Raw genomic sequence first — 12,569 nt, 5'->3', positions numbered from 1 at the left:
CAAAACTTGACTTTCTCTAAAAGATCAACAAAACTGACCAACTTTTAACCAGACCTAACAAGAAAGACTGCGATCCAAATTACTAAAAGTAACTTGTGAAATTGAAGTCAGAAATGGAATTGGAGCTATTACTACTGACATTTCAGAAATAAAGTGAGTTACAAGGAAATACTATTAATGACTCTTTGACAACCAGGTAACTAACTTAGAGGAAAGGGACAAATTCCTAGAAAAGACATGAACTACCAAAACTCACTCAAGAAGAAATAGAAAACCTGAATAGACTCATAACAAATTAAAAGATTAAACTGGTAATTGTTTTTAAAAGTCCAAGACCAGATGGCTTCACCAGTGAGTTTACGAAACGTTTAAAGAAGAATGCGTACCAATTCTTCACAAACACTTCCCAATGCATTTGTGAACCCAGAAAATCTGAGACAGGTCTCAGTTAATTTAGAAAGTTTATTTTGCCAAAACTGAGGACGCGCCCATGACAGCCTCAGGAAGTCCTGATGATATGTACCCAAGGTGGTCAGGCATGGCTTGGTTTTATACATTTTAGGGAGACGAGATATGCATCAATATATGTAAGAAGTACATTCAGTCTGGAAAGGCAGGACAACTTGAAGCAAAGGCAGGAAAACTCAAAGCAGGATGGAGGTTCCAGGTCACAGGTAGACATAAATGGTTGCATTCTTTTGCATTTATTATTAGCCTTTACAAGGGAGGCAATCAGATATGCATCTATGTCAATGAGAAGAGGGATACCTTTGTGGGGGGTTTTGTCTTTGTTTTTGTTCTTGTTTTAAGACAGAGTCTAACTCTGTCACCCAGGCTGGAGTGCAGTGGCACGATCTTGGCTCAATGCAGCCCCCACATCCTGGATTCAAGTGATTCTTCTGTCTCAGCCCCCTGAGTAGCTAGGACTACAGATCATGCCACCATGCTCAGCTAATTTTTTGGATTTTTAGTAGAGGCAGCGTTTCACTATTTGGCCAGGCTGACTTCAGGGGATCCACTTGCCTTGACCTCCCAAAGTGCTGGGATTACAGGCGTGAGCCACCACACCTAGTCAGGGATAGCTTTGAATAGAATGGAAGGCAGGTTTGCGTTAAGCAGTTTCCAGCTTTTTTCCTTAGTGATTTTGGGGGTCCAAGATATTTTTCTTTCACAGTATTATGCTGATACCAAAATAAGACAAAGGTATCACAAGAAAAGAAAACTACAGACCAATATGTCTTATGAATATAGTCACAAAAATCTTCAACAAAATACTAACAAATTGAATCCAGAATTATATAAGGTTTATAAAACATGACCAAGTAGGACTTATCCCAGGAATGCAAGGTTGGTATAACATCCAAAAATCGATATAATATATCACATCAATAGAATAAAGGGAAAAAAGTCAAAAGAATAAAGTTGGACTCTTGGAGTAAGTCTGCATGACCATACAATGAAATATTGCTTAGCAATAAAAAAAGTACTGATACAGGCTTCAGGATAGATGGACCCTAAAAATAGTATGCTATAGAGAAAGAAGCCAGTCACAAAGTCCTGCATATTCAATGATTCAATCTATATGAAATACCCAAACCAAAACAGGCAAGTCAACAGAGATAGGTTAGTGTTTTCCTACCAGTAAGGGTAGTAAAGGGAATGTGGGGTGATGTCTAAAGACTGTGTGTTTCTTTCTGGGGTAATAAAAATCTTCTAAATTTGATTATAGACACGGTTGTGTAAATCTGTAAATGCTAAAAGCCATTGAATTGTACACTCTAAATGAATTAACTGTATAATATGTGAACTATATCTCAATCTAGTTGAGAATATCTTTGAAATGATGCTGGGTATAGAAAATTTAACCCTAGTTCCTTGTTATAGCTCCAGAAGGAAGCTAATTATCTGGCTACAACAGTTGCTCAGAAACATATAGCTCTAGATTTGCTGGCCATACAACAAGGCTCCTGTGCAATGAATTAAGCCAAATATCCTATAATGAAATCATTCATCTTTCTGATCATCATTTTTGAGGCAGACTGATAAGAAAAATCATCCAGAAATTTGGAAATACACCAAAAGGATGACTACATGTCCTACCAACATCACACTAGAGCATGACCTGTGTGCTCTAAAGAACTATCAGACTCTCTAAGGATACGGACCTTCGTTTGATTGCCTATTTACTATTAATTGGGATTTAGACATTTTACAATTCCATAGTTAGATGTTAACTTTAGAACATTTGATATGGTACAAATGTGCTTTTCGTTGTTTTGGCTTGTACCATCCAGCAGAAATACAATTGATTTCTATCTCATAGAAAAGATAACCTCAAAGGTTATGATTTTATTGTCCTATAGGTCATCAACCGATTTTGCATCTAATCTATTGATTTTATTTTGGCATTCCTTGTCATCCTACTGGTTCCTTCACTGAACATCTATATAAAACTTTGATTCATGCTTTCTAAGTGTGTGTGTGTATAATTTGTACACATAAATTATATTTTTAACATTTTGAAGACTATACTTTTTTTTTTTGTAGTGATGGGGTTTTGTCATGTTGCCCAGGCTGGTCTCAAACTCCTGGGCTCAAGCGAACCACCTGCTCTGGCCTCCCAAAGTGCGGGGAATACAGGCGTGAGCCACCACTCCCAGCTTAAAGACTAGACTTTGACAAACTGTTTGAAGATAACACAATGCTGAAACAGATTTCCGAGTTCTTCAACTCATACCATTTTCCAAACTGCCAAGAATTCGCAGGAAACAGGAGGTAATGCAAGATCATGTAGTTCAGAATTTTTGAAAACTGAATTTGAATCCTGGTTCTGGCACTTACTAACTGTGACCTTGATAAACTATTTAATGTCTATGAGACTCTGTTTTCCCTTCTACAAAATATGAATGCTAATGCCTACCTTAAGGGGCTTTAATGAGGATGAAATAGAATTAAGTGAAATCATGAATGTGAAGGGGCATGTGCTTGGTAAATATTACTTATTTGAAAAGACAGTATATATGAATGGCATGCTCATATATAGGGTTTCATTTTCCTAGGCCCTAAAGTAGAACCTTCAAACTATGTACAATTCTTACTGAATTTTCACCAAATTGAAACACTGTATGTCCAAAATTAAAGGGAAAAATTAAAAACAATCTAATCCCAATTCTCCCTTTTATGGATGAGGAAACTGAGGCTCAGGGAGGTTGAGTGACTTGCCAAGGCCACCAGCGGACAACTGTTAGAGCCAAAGTATGGCCTGACTACTGAGCCTAAAACTCTTTGCCACTCTGCACTAACAATTTTGAGTGGGGCCTGGTTTTATCACGGTCCTCCCTAAGTTCAAATTTCTGGTTACAGTATTTTTCTTTCTATCACCAGCACCTAGGTACAGAATAAGTTGAATGAATGAATAAATGAATAACGATGAGAGGTCAAGTAAGACTCCTCTTTCCAGTTTTGAAGTGCCGAAGGCACTTGAAAACTTGAAAAACTATTTAACTCACAGAGTTCTTCAGAGAAACAGAACCGTGTGTGTGTGTGCGCGCACGCGCATGTGTGTGTGTAGAGAGAGAACAAGAGAGACTGATTCTTAAGGAAGTGGCTTGCATGATTGTGAAGGCTAGCAAGTCCAAAATCTGCAGCGTAGCCCAGCAGGCCAGAAACCCAGGGAAGACTTGATGTTGCATCTTGAGTCTGAAAGCAGTTTGCTGGCAGAATCCCTCTTCCTAGGGAAGGTCTATCTTTTTCTTAAGACCTTCAGTTGATTGGATGAGGTCCACCCACATTATGGAGAATAATCTTCTTTGCTCAAAGTTCATTGTCTTTTTGGGGGCAGGGGGGTGGCAAGGACAGAGTCTCGCTCTGTCACTCAGGCTGGAGTGCAATGGCACTGTCTCGGCTCACTGCAACCTCCACCACCCATGTTCAAGCGATTCTCCTGCCTTAGCCTCCCGGGTAGCTGGGATTACAGGCGTTAGCCACCATGCCCAGCTAATTTTTTTATTTTTAGTAGAAATAGGGTTTCCTCATGTTGGCCAGAATGGTCTCGAACTCCTAACCTCAGGTGATCCACCTGCCTCGGTCTCCCAAAGTGCCAGGATTATAACCATGAGCCACCGCGCCCAGCCTTAGGAGGCAAGGTCTTGCTCTGTCACCCAGGCTGGAGTGCAGTGGCACAATCATAGATCACTGCAGCCAAAAAAAGATAGAATTGTAAGAAAATAGGATGTTTAGTCTAGAGATGGGAGGACTCATGTAGACAATGGAGAATCTGAGCAAACCTCTGAAATATGCCTGGGGCAGAGGAAGCTGACCTAGAGTGCGAGAGTGTCAGCTGAGAAGCAGATCTTAGTTCATCCAGAGAAAGCATGTTTTTAAAGAGCTATCTGAAAATGGACAGAACAGGCTTTCTTGGGATGTCATGGGCTCCCTAACACTGGAGGTGTGGAAGAAGAGAAACGTCGCAGAAGGGTTTCATTGAGACAGTGGAAGACTGGGAGAAGGGGCAGGGAGTGTGTCGCTGGCACAAGGTAAAGGTACTACACAGAATTAAACCATGGCTTCTAGTCCTGGCTCTGTCACTAGTTTGCCATTGATCTTGAGGAAGTTCCTTCCCCTTTCTAAATCTTCAGGCTCCAGAAGTGAAAAGAAGAGAGTTGAGTTAAATGTTCTCTGGAGTCACTTGTACCTCCAAAAGTTTTTTTAAGTGAAGGCTCAAAGATCTTAGGATTACTACAGTTTTGAATTGAAGGCAATACCTGTGTGGGGGTGACCTGTTTTGTCTCACTGATGAATCTGTCCTGGCTCAGACATTAGCTCCCTGCTTACAGGCCCCTAAACAGCTCAGTTCTTCCCAAAAGTCAGGCAATAAGCACCAGGACTCCTGAAATTACTAGTTGCCCTCCCTTCCCCTTTCTTCCTGAAAAAAATTCCCAAGGTTCTTTTTGTTCTATAAATCCTTGGCCAAAATGCCTTCTTACTGTTTGGGGGAAGCTCCACTCACTTGCTAACTCAAAAGAAATAACCAGCCTGACATGGTGGCTCACGCCTGTAATCCCAGCACTTTGGGAACCTGAGGCAGGTGGATCACGAGGTCAGGAGTTCAAGACTCAGCCTGGCCAAGATGGTGAAACTCTGTCTCTAGTAAAAATACAGAGCTTATCCAGGTGTGGTGGTGGGTGCCTGTAATCCCAGCTACTTGGGAGACTGAGGCAGAGAATTGCTTGAACCTGGGAGGTGGAGGTTGTAGTGAGCCAAGATTGTGCTGCTGCACTCCAGCCTGGGTGATAGAGCAAGACTCTGTTGCAAAAAGAAAAAAAGAAACTTCTAGACTGAAAATAAGATGCAGGAATTTTTATTTTAATTATAACTTTTGTATTATGGCTGAAATACTTCATTGAATTAATGATTAGGAAGGATGGTAAATGATGACATTTCTCAAAGTGGAATTTGAGATAGAACAAGGTGCTAAGCAGACAGGGAGGAAGAAAAGGAAATGGAAGGATTCCATTTTATAGCTTTGAAGTGGAGTGATAGCCATATGATCTCATTAGTGTGGTTATAATTATTTGAATCAATTCTCATGGCTTAATTCCAAAGTGTTCAATTATTACACAGTCATGTAGCTAGAGATAATAGAATGTCTATTACCAGCAGATATCTGTTTGGTCAGCCTAATTTTTGAAGTAAACTTTGGTCTCAAATATATATATGCATTTGCCTATATTATATTTTTCAAAAAACATCATTTACTTGAACAAAACATTTATTGGGCACTTATTGTATAGCAAGGATTTTATAAGCATTATACTACTATTCTAGGGTTAAAATGTTATTAACCCCTATTTTATACATCAGAAAACAGAGGCCCAAAGAGGATTGTTAACTTGTCTAAGGTTACCCAACCAGGAAGTAAAATAACTGATTCTAAATGTCTTGCATCTGAATGACTCTTACTGAGTTAGGTCCTCTCTGTGACTCTTTTTCTCCTCACTGAAATGGAGTAATTCCTGACCTGGCTAAGGCGCAGTGAGATACACAGGCACAATGAGTATTGCAATGCACACTGCACAGTGCACAAGCAGAATCAGACAATTAACTACATGGTTACGAGAGAGGGTAGAGACAGTAATTGTGAGAATAAAAGAGAAAATTATCGTTTTGAAACCTATACAGTGCATCTATATTTAAGAGAGTATTAGTAAATTTTACTTATTAACTGTAAGCATGCACTTAAGTTTTATTTTTGCTTCCAGATTCACCCTCTGCACACTTCTCCATCCAGCCTTGTGAATAGGAAGTTCATCTGAATGCACCCCAAACACTGCCAATCCCTGCAAAAATCTCTTGGGCCTTCTCCACCTCAGTGTTTCACAGACTTCCAATTGCCAGTATCTGTATCTTTGTGTCTGAGAGCTTTTCCCAGAACCACAGAAGGTTGGTTTGTCAGTCCAAAATTAATCAAGAATTAACCCTTTTCTCCAGGAGCAGCCCTCAACCAAAGACATTAGGGGCATAAATACCCCAACTCCCTTCCCCTTCAATGGAATAATTCTGAGAGGTGTGTTTACATTGTTTCCAGTTTCTCTGTGCGACTAGGCTCCAGTCACCCACTCTGATAGCTGGCTTAATAACACAATCATAACAGCTGCCTTCACTTCTTCATATCACTTCCTCAGTTCCCTGCTGGTGTACCCTGAACCTCTGAACCTCTCAGATAAATGACTTGCACTTAAACCCTTATCCCACAGTCTGTTTCTGAGAAAAACTAACATAGATTTTCTTGATGTCTAGCTTTCTGGTGAGCTCATCAAAGAGGGAAGCATCTGCAGGAGCTGAGGTGTTTTGCATTCTGCCCCCCAACCCCTACCCCAGGGGCTGCAAGGCTGGCTCTGTGGCCCAATTCCTGTCAGGGGACCCTCTTCATACAGCTCTATTTGTCTCCAGAGTCCAGTAACTGCTCTCACCCTTGCCTCTTCAGGTCTTAGGCCATAAACAGCACCCACCTTTACTAGCCCTAAGGACTGCAGTATTCCTTTTCATTGCTCTCCTCGCCACCCACAATTCCGCAAATAGTTCCTATATTAAACTTTCTTCAAACTATCTATTTCAGCCCACCATCTGTTTCCTGTTGGTACTGTGACTGATTCAGCTGGTTTGATGACTTCTGGGTTTGACCTCAGAGAAGACAGTTCATTATGGGAACATGCAGGGAGCGCATGAAGCCGTGAATAGGATAGTGGACGTGGCAGAGATGGAAAGAGAAGTATACGGTGTGGCAGAGGTTAACTGTTACAGTGGTGGTAAGGAAAGAACAAAGTATCCCCAAACTTAGGAGCCTAAACATTTATTATCTCACAGTTTCTGAGGGTCGGAGTCCAGGAGTTGCTTACCTGGCTGGTTCTAGCTCAGGGTCTCTCACAAGTTTGCAGTCAGGCTGTCATCTGGGTCTGTAACCATCTCCATACTCAAGTGGAGCTGGAGAATCCACCTCTGAGCTCACTTGCTGGTTACTGGCAGGCCTTGGTCCTCACCAGCGGTGGGCCAGAGGCTTCAGTTTCCTGCTGCACGGGACTTGCTGTGGGATTGCTCACAAAATGGCAGCTTGCTTCAAACACAAAGGGGGTGTTGTGACAGAGAGAGAGGGGAGAGAGAGAGCTCCAGCAAGAGAGGGCCCAACACAGAAGCCACAGTTTTTTATAATCTAGTCTCAGAAGTGTCATCCCATCACTTCTGTCGTATGCTGTTGGTCACACAGATCAACCCTGGTACACCAGGGTAAGAACACCAGAAGGCGGTGGCCACTGATGGCTAGCTTAGAGGCTCACTTCCACCAGCGCTCAAGAGTAATAAAACATCCCATTAAACTCTCAGATGACAGCTGAAAGTCTAAAAGAACTTCCCAGGAATAAATGGTAAGAGGGGCAACAAAGGAAATCTCAACTGTCCAAACAGTTTTTTTTTTGAGACGGAGTTTCACTCTTTGTTGTCCAGGCTGGAGTGCAGTGGCACTTCAATCTCAGATGGCTCCCTGCAACTTCCGCCTCCAGGATTCAAGCAATTCTCCTGTCTCAGCCTCCCGAGTAGGTGGGATTACAGGCGCCCGCCACCACACTTCACTAATTATGGTATTTTTAGCAGAGACAGGTTTCACCATGTTGGCCAGGCTGTTCAACAATTTTTTAAGAAGCCAACTTAGTGCTGCTCGTAAGTAAAGCTGGAGAACCAGCGTAACTTTAGACAAATGAATTCCTCTCTCTGAACCTGTTTTCTCACTTGTTAATGAAAGGATTGGACCATGCTCCACGGCCTAATAACCAATACTTCCATAGCGCTGATAGCACTGACAGTGTGCTGCCCTCTATCCACTTTACTTGTATTAACACATATTACCTTCATAGCACAGGGAAAAGCTCCTGTGGAGAGAGCCCTTGGCCCCATTCTCAACAGGCTAGGCTTTCCCACATCCGCATCGCCTCAGCCTGAGCTGGAGCACTGAGATCTGATTAATGTGTTTAGCAACTGACTGACTGGCTCCTTCTCTGGCCTCTTGTGAAATATGCCTTCCTCTGCGGTCATGACCATGCTTTGTGAGTTGGAACAAAATAAACAAGAGACTGAACAAGTTAGCTTCATTTCCTTCTCTTAAATATAAGTGTCTAGTCCTTTCCTGGATGTCTTTATTTTGACCTCAGAGAGAAGAAATAGTCTTGGTAATTTCTGAGGAAATAAACATTCAGTGGCTGAATTTGGTCAAACTGAGAAAGGAACTGTCCACTGGCCCAACCAGGGCCTCCCTATTGCCTAACTTCAAGCTGTCCCCTCCCATATGGCAGTCTACAGGCATCAGGAAATCCCATAGGCTCTATCTTCAAAATACAGCCAGAATCCCTGGTCCATGGTATGATCTTCTTTTGCTTGGATCGCTACTGCAATTTGCTAACTGTGCCCTGATTCTATCCTTGTCTCTCTATAGTCCATTTCTAAAATGATGTCAGGAGTGACCCTTGTAAAATGTACTTTAGATCACATCACTGCTCTGCTTGAAATCCTGCAATGGTTCCACATTCCCTTCAGAGAAAAACTCAACATCCTTTAAATGCCCTTTGAGATCCTACATGAGTGCACCTCCAGCTCCCATTACCTCTGGGACCTCATCCCCTAAACCTCTCCCCAATGCTCACTCCCTAACAGTTACACAGGACTCCTTGCAGCTCCTCACTTACTCCTTAGGGACCCTGTTTAGCTCCTTCTGAAAGGCTCCTTCCCCAGATATCCACAGGGCTCTTGCTCTAGCTACCTCCTTCAAATCTTTGCTCAAACCTTACCTTTTCAAGAGGGTTACCCTGACCACACAATCTAAAATTGCAACCTTCCTCTCTCCCCCCCATTTCCCGTTCTGCCTTCTAAAAGAAGGAATTGCTTAAAGGTGAAAAAGAAAAAAAACTGTTTTAGTTGCCAGCTTCCATATGGCAGCAAGTTCCAGACAATTTAAAATAGTATTCACCCACTCAACAAACACTTACCGAGGGCTTGCTCTGTGCCAGGCACTGAGTTAGGGCAGGAAGTCCGTCTTCAATTCCATTCTGCTCAATTCAGTGAGCAATACACTGGTGCTCTCCAAGAAGCAAGTCTTGGGGTTGGGTGGTGAATTGTGCAAGAGGGAAGGTGAGAACATTCTTTGCTTGGCCAAATTTTAGTCAGGCTTCTGAATCTTCTGTAGCCCTATCTGTGCACTTCCTCATAAAAAAAATGGTTTTGGCAAAGAACTCTAAGTCACTTTACTGAGAACCCCGCATGACTGGGTTCCTCAACCTCTACCATCCCCCAGGTGCTATCTGATTACCCTGGCCTGTCCTCAGCAAGAATCCCGTTAGGCGAGTTTAGCCAGAATCCCCCTTACTCCTGATGTTTGCTCTTAGCAATTTTCCTTCCAGTGACCCCACCCTGCTCCTTGGCTATACATTCCCACTGGCCCATGCTATATTGGGAGTCGAGCCCAATCTCTCTCCTCTACTGCAAGACCCCACTGTAGTAGTCCCTATACTTATCACAATGGTCCTGAATAAAGTCTTTCTTCCTGTGCTTTAACAAGTATCTTTGAATAATTTTTTCTTTGCCAGCCAAATGTAAAAGCAGGAAACTTGGAACCAAGCCCTCAGTTCAAACCCTAGCTTCATCTCCTTCTGTCTTAAAATAAGGGGAGTGGATTAGTTAATCTCTAAGGTCACTTCTGGCTTTACTGTTTCATGATTTCACCCTCATTTCACTGAGAGTTATAGCCCCTTGTTCACTGTGCATGCCCAGAGGTGAGTGAGGATAAACATGCAGAAGAAAAAGAGACGAGTGGAATAGAGAGGTATGTGTTAGAGCTATTCAGGTGGTAAAATCAAAGGAAGAAGCCACCAAGGAAGTTCCCAGGTGTTTGGCTGAGGCAGTTTGGTGTGGGTAAGGGTAGAGCTACTGCAGGAGCCAGGTATATGGGAAAAAAATAATCTCTGTTAAAAAAAAAAAAAATCATAGATCGAACATGGTTAGGCACAATGGCTCACACCTGTAATCCCAACACTTTGGGATGCCAAATTTGGGGAGAATTGCTTGAGCCCAGGAATTGGAGACCAGCCTGGGCAATATAGCAAGAACCCCACCTCTACAAAAATATTAAAAATAAGCTAAGCATGGTGGCATGTGTCTGTAGTCCTAGCTACTTAGGAGGCTGAGGTGGAGGATCATTTGAGCCCAGGAAGTTCAGGTTGCAGTAAACTCTAATAGCCACTGCACTCCAGCCTGGGCAACAGAGCAAGACCTTGTCTCAAGAAAAAAAAAAAAGTTCAAAATTCATTTCCATTCAAAAACAAAAACTATTCAAAATATTTCCCAGAATGAAAACAGGCCAGCAGCCTTTTGCCATGTTTACGCTTGGGAAATGAGCTTTAGCCCTGCCACCACCACATTCCTTGGGCAGAGCCCCCACAGGGACTAGTATGGATGTTGATGAAACAAGGGCTTCTTTTTCTTCCCCCTCTGTTCACTTACTATGACTTTTAGATTAGCCTGCAGATAGATTCAACACAGCAAAACCTGTTATTAATATAGTTTTCAAGCAGCAAAGCACAAGTGAGGAACGTAGCCAGGGCAGGTGGCCAGCATTGGTGACAGCAGTTCTCCAGGATTCCAAAGCTGTAGAAAACCCTGAGTCTTTGAGGTCAAAGCCCAGATTCAGTTCCCTTCACAAGACCTCATTTGACCAAAGTCTGACTAACTCCCAGCTTTTTCCATTATTTTCATGGATTTACTCTGAAGGACTCTTTATAAAAATGAAAACCGGTTTGGGTTTTTCATCCTTGGGATATTTAGGAACCATTGCTTCCATGTGCTTAGTACTTCATAGCTCACAAAGTGCTTTCACAGCCTGGATGATTTTTTATTTTCACCAAGCCAGGGATTATTCTTCTCATTCTATGTGTCTTGAAACAAGACTCAGAGGTGTAAGTGGCTTTTACAAGCTCACATAGCTGGAAAGTGCCAAAACTATCCACTCAAATTTGATAATATTCCAAGTAGGCAAAACAGTGGGAAATGGATATCTCATACACTTATGGTGAGACTGTAAATTGGTCTGGCATTTCACAAGGGCTCATTGCCAGTGTTTATTAAATATGGTTACCCTTTGATTTGCCAGTTTAACTTTAGGGTCTCTGTATTAGCCTGGGCTCCCCCTAGAAAGCAGAACTCGAAATGAGAGCTTGCCGGCAGGAAGCCAGCATTGAGAAGTGAATGAGAGTGAGTTCAGGGCTAGGAAGAGTGAAAGCAACACAAGGCTACATTATCAAGCTGATCACCATTGTGCCTAACTAGGACTCAATCCTGCCAGAACCCTTTAAGGAACCATGGAGAATGGGCCTGAGAGAAGGAAGAGGGAACATTTATTTACAGGCTCACACCCTAGACTGGTGAAAAGTTACTCCATAGACTGTTAACTCTTCCACACGACCATGTTTGTCAGAGGAAGACAAATAATATATTCATGCATTAATTATATAGTCATTAATAAAAAGATTAGGGGAGAGCCTGGGCCTGGGAACTGGAGTTGGCACTGGAACACAGATCGCCAAAGTCAAGTCTGATTTCAGAGTCTGGCAGATAGGGTTTTGTGGAACTGGAGTTATAAAGAATAGAATCCAGTTCCCTTGAACGTAGAGAGAGAGACATGGCAAGAGAATGTTTCCGTTTTCTGCCACAAGCGACTCCATATTCTATGGCACCCTGGGCACAAAATATCTGATATCCTGCCAGGCAGTGTTATCAATGGTCAAAAGGGATCAGAGATAAGGCCCACCATGCCCAGTTCCAAGGTCAAAGACAGAAAATTAAACAAGTGATTATCAAAAAGCAGTACTTTTCCAATTTAGTATGCATAAGATTCACCTGGGAGCTTGTTTGAAATTTAGATTCTTGGACCCCACCCCAGACATTCCAATTTGGGTCTTGGGCAGAGCCTTGAATCTACATTTATATATCCCTCAAGTAATTATTGTGCAGGTGACCCAGGACCACACTTGAGA

At 42.4% G+C, this 12,569-nt stretch overlaps 1 protein-coding gene across 1 annotated transcript in view; it reads right to left on the bottom strand.

The window, feature by feature from the left end:
* SMIM3 (small integral membrane protein 3) overlaps positions 1–9,613 on the bottom strand; it is a 44,381-nt gene extending 34,768 nt beyond the window's left edge. Inside the window, exon 1 of the mRNA XM_054250842.2 lies at positions 9,531–9,613. The gene's annotated coding sequence lies outside the window, so the exon portion shown is untranslated. The remainder of the gene's footprint in view (positions 1–9,530) is intronic.
* Between the last annotated feature and the right edge of the window lie 2,956 nt (positions 9,614–12,569).

The sequence above is a fragment of the Callithrix jacchus genome, chromosome 2 (assembly GCF_049354715.1).
Source record: "Callithrix jacchus isolate 240 chromosome 2, calJac240_pri, whole genome shotgun sequence".
In the NCBI taxonomy this organism is placed as follows: domain Eukaryota; kingdom Metazoa; phylum Chordata; class Mammalia; order Primates; family Cebidae; genus Callithrix; species Callithrix jacchus.
This window is presented reverse-complemented; position numbering and strand designations above follow the sequence as displayed.